Here is an 8,286-nt window from a genome sequence, read left to right on the forward strand (position 1 = left end):
CGCGCACGCCGCCGGGTGATCGCAGACAGGCAGGCAGGCAGGCAGCTGAAAAAAACCTCTGCTGGCTTTCTTTTAATGTTTTTGATAATTTTTTCCTTTGCTGTGTTGAAGAAAGCTTTTCAGTTTGATGTAATTCTATTTGTCTACTTTTGTTGCTTGTGCACTTGGGACCTTATCTCTATTTTAAAACCATTCTGCACAGAAATAGGAAAAAGCTATCCTAAAAATTCATATGGAAACTAAAAGACCCCAAATAGCTAAAGCAATCTTGAACAAAAAGAACAAAGCTGGAGACATCATACTACCTTAACTCATAATATACAACAAAGCTATAGTGACTATGAAACCATGGTTTGGGCATAAAAACAGACACAAAGAGCAATGGAACGGAATATAAAGCCTAACAATAACCCTATGTATTTAGAGCCAACTAAATTTTGACAAAACAGCTAAGAGTAACAATAGGTAAAGGACAGTCTGTTCAATAATTGGTGCTATTGCTGGATGAAATGATGGCACCTATAATCTCAGCACTTAGGAGGCTGAGGCAGGAAGATCACATGAGTTCAAGTCCAGCCTGGGCTACATAGTCAGTTGAAGCCCTACTTACACTATATAGCAAGACGCCATCTCAAAAATAAACAAACAAATAAATAAAGAATCCTAGGAAACTCGATATCTACATGCAGAAAATGAAACTAGACACCTCTCACCCATCACAAATATCAACTCAAAATGGACTAAAAACTTATACATAAGACCAAAAACTATGAATCTACTAGAATAAAATATAGGGAAATTATTTCACGACATTGAGCTGGAAAATTTTTTTATATGACCCCTAAAACACAGACAAAGTACATGCACTTTAGGGTAGAATTGGAATTATGATATTATGAGAATCAAATCCATATGCAAGATGAGATATTTCCTTTTTTGATTATATAGGACATGATAAATGAGGACAGCATTGATTGAGGGTACACTTCATAAGCTACATATCATTATCTACTCACCTGGTGGGTAAACATAATTCTTAACAAGGATCTCTTGACATGACAATTCAATAAACAAGATTTAAACAGATGCTGCAAAGATCCCACCTGATAATATTATTCTGTTGGGGATTAGAATTTCAATAGATAAGTTTTAAGGGTTATAAACATTCAGACTTTAGCCATATTTGAATAAAAAATTTCCCCACAGAATAATAATACTTTGACTTTCAATGCTAATTAGAAAATATAGATTTAGGGCTGGGTATATAGCTCAGTGGTTAGAACACATTTCTAGTATTCATGAGACCTTGGGTTTGATCACCAATATGAAAGAAGGAGAGGAGTAAGAGGAGCAGGAGGAGGAGCAGAGGTTACTAGGTGGAGGAGGAGGAGGATGAAGAGGTGAGGGAGGAGGAGGAGGAGAAAATAAAGCTTCAGATATATCTGTTCTGTTCAGATTGTTTAATTAGTTGCACCACATATCCCCTAGCAAGACTAGTTGGAGTGACTTAAAAATAACCCAGGTGGTCTTTTCAATAGTAAGTTTCATTTTTATGCCTCATAGCTCAGTCTCAGTCTGACATACTCCCCAGAGATAAAAAGCTTTTTGAAAACAGACTAACCATCAACCAAAAAGATTCATGAAGGCAATGTGCAGATTGAATACACAAGAATAAGTTCAGTTCAGGAGGAGTTCCTCATTTTATCTCAACAACATAAGAACTTCTGAATCTTTGCCCATTTTATAACCTAATCTTGTTCTATAAAAGTAAAACTTTTGAAGGTATATGTTGGGCAATAAATTTATTTTATGACATTTTAACCAAATGTTTGTCCTTTGGATGTATAACTTTCTGTTAACTTTAGAATGATAAGGAATGAATAATCTGTAATTAGGCTATAGACAATTCATTACACGTGATTTTTATGCAGCATTATGTACATAATGAGACAGAACAGACTACTACAAAACAATATTTGTAACTGTTGGTTATATTCATATTGAGGGAATCCAACCGAATCATAACTTCTTTAGGCACAGCCTTGTTATGTTTTCTAATCTGGTTTTGAACTCCTAGGCTCAAGCAATCAGCCTCTGGAGTAGCTGGGATTATACGTGTGCACCCCTGCGCTAGACACAAAATGTTTGATTAGAGCTGAGTGGTTCACTTTACAACTTACATTGCTTTCCCACTGTACAGCATCGAAGTATTTTTGTCCACCACTAACTACTGAACTTCAAGACAACATTTGCCAGGCATCCTCCTTCCCAAATAGCAGACTCATGTCCAACAGTCTATTCTACATCCATAGTCAAAAGTGTTGTGTGTCACTGTGTAGAGTGGGTAACTATACAAGTTGTGGAGTGAAGAGGGACTATTCATATAGAATATCACATGAATAGTGCCTTCTGGAGTGTCATAACACAGCTATTTTGTCCACAGAGATCATATCCAAATTTTAACTTATTAGGTTCTTTCAACAAAATCAGCTTATCTTGCAGAGTTCCACTTTCATGGAACTGATAGCACTGCCTATTCTGTGTCACCCATCTGTGACATTTGGAAGTCCTTTTGACAGTTCATCTTGTACTCTATGTCCAATTAGTAGCTGAGCCAAGTAGATTCTTACTTTCAAGATTTCTATCAGATACTTCTTCTGTTTTGCTTTCCCATGACATGTAGATGGGATCTGACCTCGCATTGTTAAAAATTTTTTCAATTGCACATTTAAAAGCTATAATGAACTTTATAGATCCAAGCAAAAGCACTCATTTCAAAAATGAGGAAGCTGAAATAAATGAAAGTTAAATGATTTGCTAGAGGTTGCATATATAAGAGGTTGAGTAGTATAAATGGGACTAGAAGGAAAATCTGGTTCTCCTGAGCCCTAACCTTTTCACTACAAGATTACTGCTTTGTTCACCTCACCTCAGCATCTACCTCTTCTCTCTCCTTGTCTCATTTCATTATAGCCCTTTGACCATATTAATTTGTGTAGAACATTATTTTCCTTATAAGTGTTTTATGGTTTCACAAAATTTTGTAAAGCAAACACAAATCCCTTAACCAATGACTCAATATGCATGCAGGCTATCTTTCTAGTCCAGTTTAAAAACATAAAATATATTAATATAATTCTCCACATTCATAAACTAAAGGAGACAAGTGATGTTTATTTGAAGCATTTCAGAAAATTGCAGCAATTGAATATTTATGTGGAATAAAGAAAACCAATTGGATACAGTACAGAAAAATGGAAATATAATTTTTTTAAAAAACTGTGTGCTAGTATTTAGAGCAAGGATGACACATAAATCCATGAATCTTTCCTATAATGTGTACAATTTTCAGAGTATATATTATTTTGATGAAAAATTTAAGAAAACAACTTTTAAAGGATAAATGTCACTCTTCTCGGTTTGATGAAATGTTTGCATTTTGATTCTGTATTACAGATTTTATTAGGGACATGGTTTTCCCATATGTTAAAGAAAGATTTTTCCTATTTTTTAATTTTTTAAAAAATAACAAACATTTAGGTTCTTTTTCATAGGAAGACATTTTTTAATATCTACAAAGATAATCTACTAAATATTCTTTAGTTAGCGTAAACTCTGTTAACTTTTTTCCTGAAGAATTCTCTTATATAGTCATTTGTTCTTGAGTAATATTAAATGTTAAATGCTTCCATTTTGATTGAAAGAAGACATGAGTTCATCCATAGACTTTAATCCCCAAACACTGAACTGCATAAACCTCTTTTCTGTATAAGAACCCTGCTTTGAGTAATTTATTATAGCAACAGAAAATGAACAGATACGAATTTCTTTAAAAAGTTAATTCTGCCAGGCATGGTGGCACACGCCTGTAATCCCAGCACTTGAGAGGCTGAGGCAAGAGAATCACTGTGAGTTCAAGAACAGCCTGGGCTACATAGTGACTTCCAGGTCAGTCTCAACTACATAGTGAGACCCTGTCTCAAAAAACAAAAATAAATAAATAAATAAATAAAAATAAAAAGTTAAATTCTGCCCAGTGTGAGAAAATGTAACTAAAAAGGTGATTTAATGCCATTTCTCCAATGAATAAGAAAGCAGTTAGATCTTCTTCCATGATGGGAAGCTTTAGATAAACAGTACTCAGTAGTAATCATGATGTTTGCATTTCATTAAAATTCTGCCTTTGAAGGCAATCTGACCAAGATTTGAGTACCAGATCTCCTTCATTCTTTAGATGTTTGATTTAAAATGTAACCTTTCTGAGGTTCTATTTCCTGGCAGGTAAAGTGGAGATAATAATAATATTTACTTAAGGGTGGTCAGTGACAATAAAAAGAAGAATATATGTAAACTGCAAGAATATTTCCTGAAAAATAAATGAACAATAAATGATAGATATTTAGGTTTCTATCTTTCCTTAAAGGAAAAAAAAGGAAGGTAGTAAGGAAGGAAATTGAAACTTTTCAGCAAACTAGAAATATAAAACTCCTTAACTGATTGTTGTTTGTTTACTAGTTTTGGTGCTGAGGATATAACCTAGGGCCTAACACATGTTAAACAAGAGCTCTACTACTGAGCCATACCTCCAGCCCTTTAATGACTTTTAGGTTATGTGTTTTTAAAAGATAGCAAGTGTTATAACCAATGAAGAAAGTTTTAACCTGTTTTCTTTAAGATCGGAAACAAGACCATAATTTCCATCTATTATTGCTAGCATTTAACATATTATTGACATCTCTAGACTATAAAGAGAAAAATCAATTGATTAAAAACATAAAAATTGGGGATGGGGATTTAGCTCAGAGGTGCCACCTGCCTAGCTGGCAAGCACAAGGTCCTGAGTTCAATCCCCAATAAAATAAATGAATAAATAAATAAGAAGAGAAAACTGTAATTACTTTGCATAAAATAAAAATCTGGGCATGGGATTTAGCTCAGTGGTGCTGCTGCCTGCCTCGCAAGAGCAAAGACATGAGTTCAATCCCCAGTACCAAAAATAAATAAATAATAAAAATCTGCCCTAAAAAACAGCAACACATTAAACAGACAAAGTACAAGTTTAGAATTAATTAGAAGATTATCATAGTTTCTAGTTAAAATATCAACTTATAAAAGTAATTCTCAGGCTGGGGATTTAGCTCAGCGGTTTGGTGGCCTGCCTTGCAAGTGCAAAGACCCGAGTTCAATCCCCGGTACCACAAAACAACAACAACAACAACAACAACAACAACAACAACAACAAATTAAAGTAATTCTCATCACTTCATACAATAACGTGAGAATAGGAAATAAGTTGTGAAATCAGTTACAATAGTAAAAAACTTATAAATAATACACAGGTGAAAGTAATGAATGCTTTTATAGAGAAAAACTTCAATAAAAGACATAGAAGAGTAGAATATTATGCAAAAATAGAGAAACAATCCATACACTTGGATAGCACAACTTATTATAAAGATTTTAGATTTTCCTATTTTAATCTGTTTAATGAAATAACAATGAAAATTTTAGTTGAATTTTTAAGAAACTTTAAAAATTTAGGTAAATTTTATTTTGACAAATGTCTATAAATAGCTAAGTCAATCTTGTAAGGAAACAATCACATTGCCTCCTAGCCAATAGATCAGTGAAAACAGAATAGCAAAACTCACTGAAAGAAAAAGAGATTAGTTAGTACCTGGTATTGAGAAAAACAGCTCATGGAGAAAAATGTGAAGAAAAATCTAATTTGTGCCTTATCTCGCTCATACAAAGGCATTCTATTTGGATTAAAGATCTAAATATAAATAGTAAAACTACAATGCTAATAAAAGGAAATATAGAATATCTTTGTGACTCCAAATTGGAAAGAATTTCTCCCCCAAAATTTAAGAAGCACAAATCATAAAAGAAAATATTGATTAATTTGGTAACACCAGAATTAAGCTGTTCTGTTCAATGAAAGACAGTTTGATTTTAACTGGAAAATTTATGAAATGAAAATTACAGTAGGAGACAAGAATTTTGGAATTTCAAAAACAAGGAACTGATATCCTACTAAAAGGTATTTATTCTCTAATTCAGAAAGACAAATCTAGCAAACCCAATAAAAATGTATAAAGAATATGAACAATTTATAGAATAAAAAACTAAAAAAGCTAGCAAAAATAAAAGATGTTAAAAATCACTGATAACTACATATATGCAAATCAAAATAGCATAGATATCATATCACTGACAAAATGTTAGAAAGCTATAAAATACCAAATGTAGCCACTTGGTTAACAAGAGAACAAAGCATCTGTTGGCAGCAAGGTAGACTGTTTTGCAGCCATTATGGGGAACAACTAACAATTAAGCAAATTATTGGTATGGCACAGGGCGAAAACATAAAGACTCTCACAAAGATCAACAAGAAGACACAGATGAGATATTCATTTTAGAATTGTTCATGATGACAAATAGATTACAGTACCCAGAAGGATCCTCATTTAAAAAGTGAATACGTAAAGTGTGGTTGATACAAACCATGGTGTTGGTTTCATGCAGCAGTTAGAAACAGCACATTAGACTTACTCACTGCAACTTGACAAGAGCTCAGAAGCAAATTGCTGAATGGAAAAGTAGGACACAGGAGATGATGCAATGTTTAACAAAATATATTTCCTAAATTAAGATGTGTATAAAATGTTACATACCTGATGACACAAATAAACAAAAAATACATATTAAACACATATCAACTATTAGATTAAATTTAAATTATTACTTATGGAGTAAAAAGAGAAATGGGAGTGAGCTCTTAAGAGAAAAAGAAATTACCTTCTAACCAAAACTGATCAAGAAGAAATAAAATACTACAATAAATTGATAATCATTTAAAAATTGAATATATGAACAAGTCTCTTCCCCTTAACACACTCAAAATAGACAACCAGGCCTTTAAAGATTTATATACAAATTTACTGAGATTGTTAGGAAGTGATAAATATTATTTACACAAACTGCTTTAGAAACTAGAAAGAGAGAAAACCACCCAACTCATGCACTGAGACATACATAACTTGATATCAAATCTAGGCTATTACAGTACAAGAAATACACAGAGTATGAGATCAAATTCTCATGTGAACATAAAGGCAAAATATACTAAATAAAATACAAGAGCATCAATTTGACTAGGAATAAAAAAATGATGTAATACAGTACATTAGCATCTTCCTCAATGATAAAAGGATGTTTCACAATTGAAAAATCTAAGTAATAAAGTACTATATTAATATGTTAAATGAAAATGCATATGATTATTATTTATAGAAGTTTAAAGGCCAACTAATCAAATTCAACATGATTTCTGTAGGGAATCAAGGATAGAAGTAAATGTCCTTGATTTAACTTTAAAGTCAATAAAAATACTACAGCAATCATACATACTGACAGATTCCATGGCTGAGATGGCTGGCTGCCCAGCAAATCTTTCTCCTCCTCTTTTGGGACCGGGAGCTAGCTGATCAAGCAGTTAGTTTCAGTCATGTGATGGGTAATAGCCAATAGAATATAAAATACTTACCACTTTTAACTCTCTCATACTATGCAAATCTCCATTTTCTTTTTTCTGACAGGGAATATAGACCTGCAAAGACAAGCTTTGGAAGACACATGTAAAGCAATCATAAAACTGCCATCATTCTGGCTCCTTGAGTAAGTTCAAGAAAGAGACTGCCCACTGTTTCACAAACATAAATATCTCGTGGAATTATTTGTAATATTTTACTAATTTTGGCCTCAACCTATCCCACAATAATTAGTATAAAATTTTGAGAGAATTTTTCCCAAAATAAGGGAAACAGCAGGATCTTATTTTATTCACAGGAGACTTACTTTAACTCAATAAAGAAGATAAGTAAAATACAAGACAATGGGAAAACATGTACTGAGCCATCATTAATCAAATAAATCTGGATTAACTAATTATATTATCAGATATAGTAGATTGCAGAATAAAGAATATTACTAGGGATAAAGAGAAGCTTCATAAATTGACAAATGAGTCAATTCCCCAAGAAGATATAATTAATCCTACACAATAATCCTACATAATCCTGCATGTACCTCACAATACTGCTATAAAATAAATGCAAAACTTGATATAATTAAAAAAGTGATAGACAATTCATAAATATAATCAGAGTAAGAACACTTCCCTCAATAATTGAAATAGACAAAAAACCAGCAAAGATCATGAAGAACTGAATAGCACCAACAGCGCACTGGATATAACTTTTATTTATTTTATTTTATTTATTT

This window comes from Fukomys damarensis, unplaced genomic scaffold, assembly GCF_012274545.1.
Source record: "Fukomys damarensis isolate Sample0158 unplaced genomic scaffold, DMR_v1.0_HiC HiC_scaffold_39, whole genome shotgun sequence".
NCBI classification, from domain to species: Eukaryota; Metazoa; Chordata; class Mammalia; order Rodentia; family Bathyergidae; genus Fukomys; species Fukomys damarensis.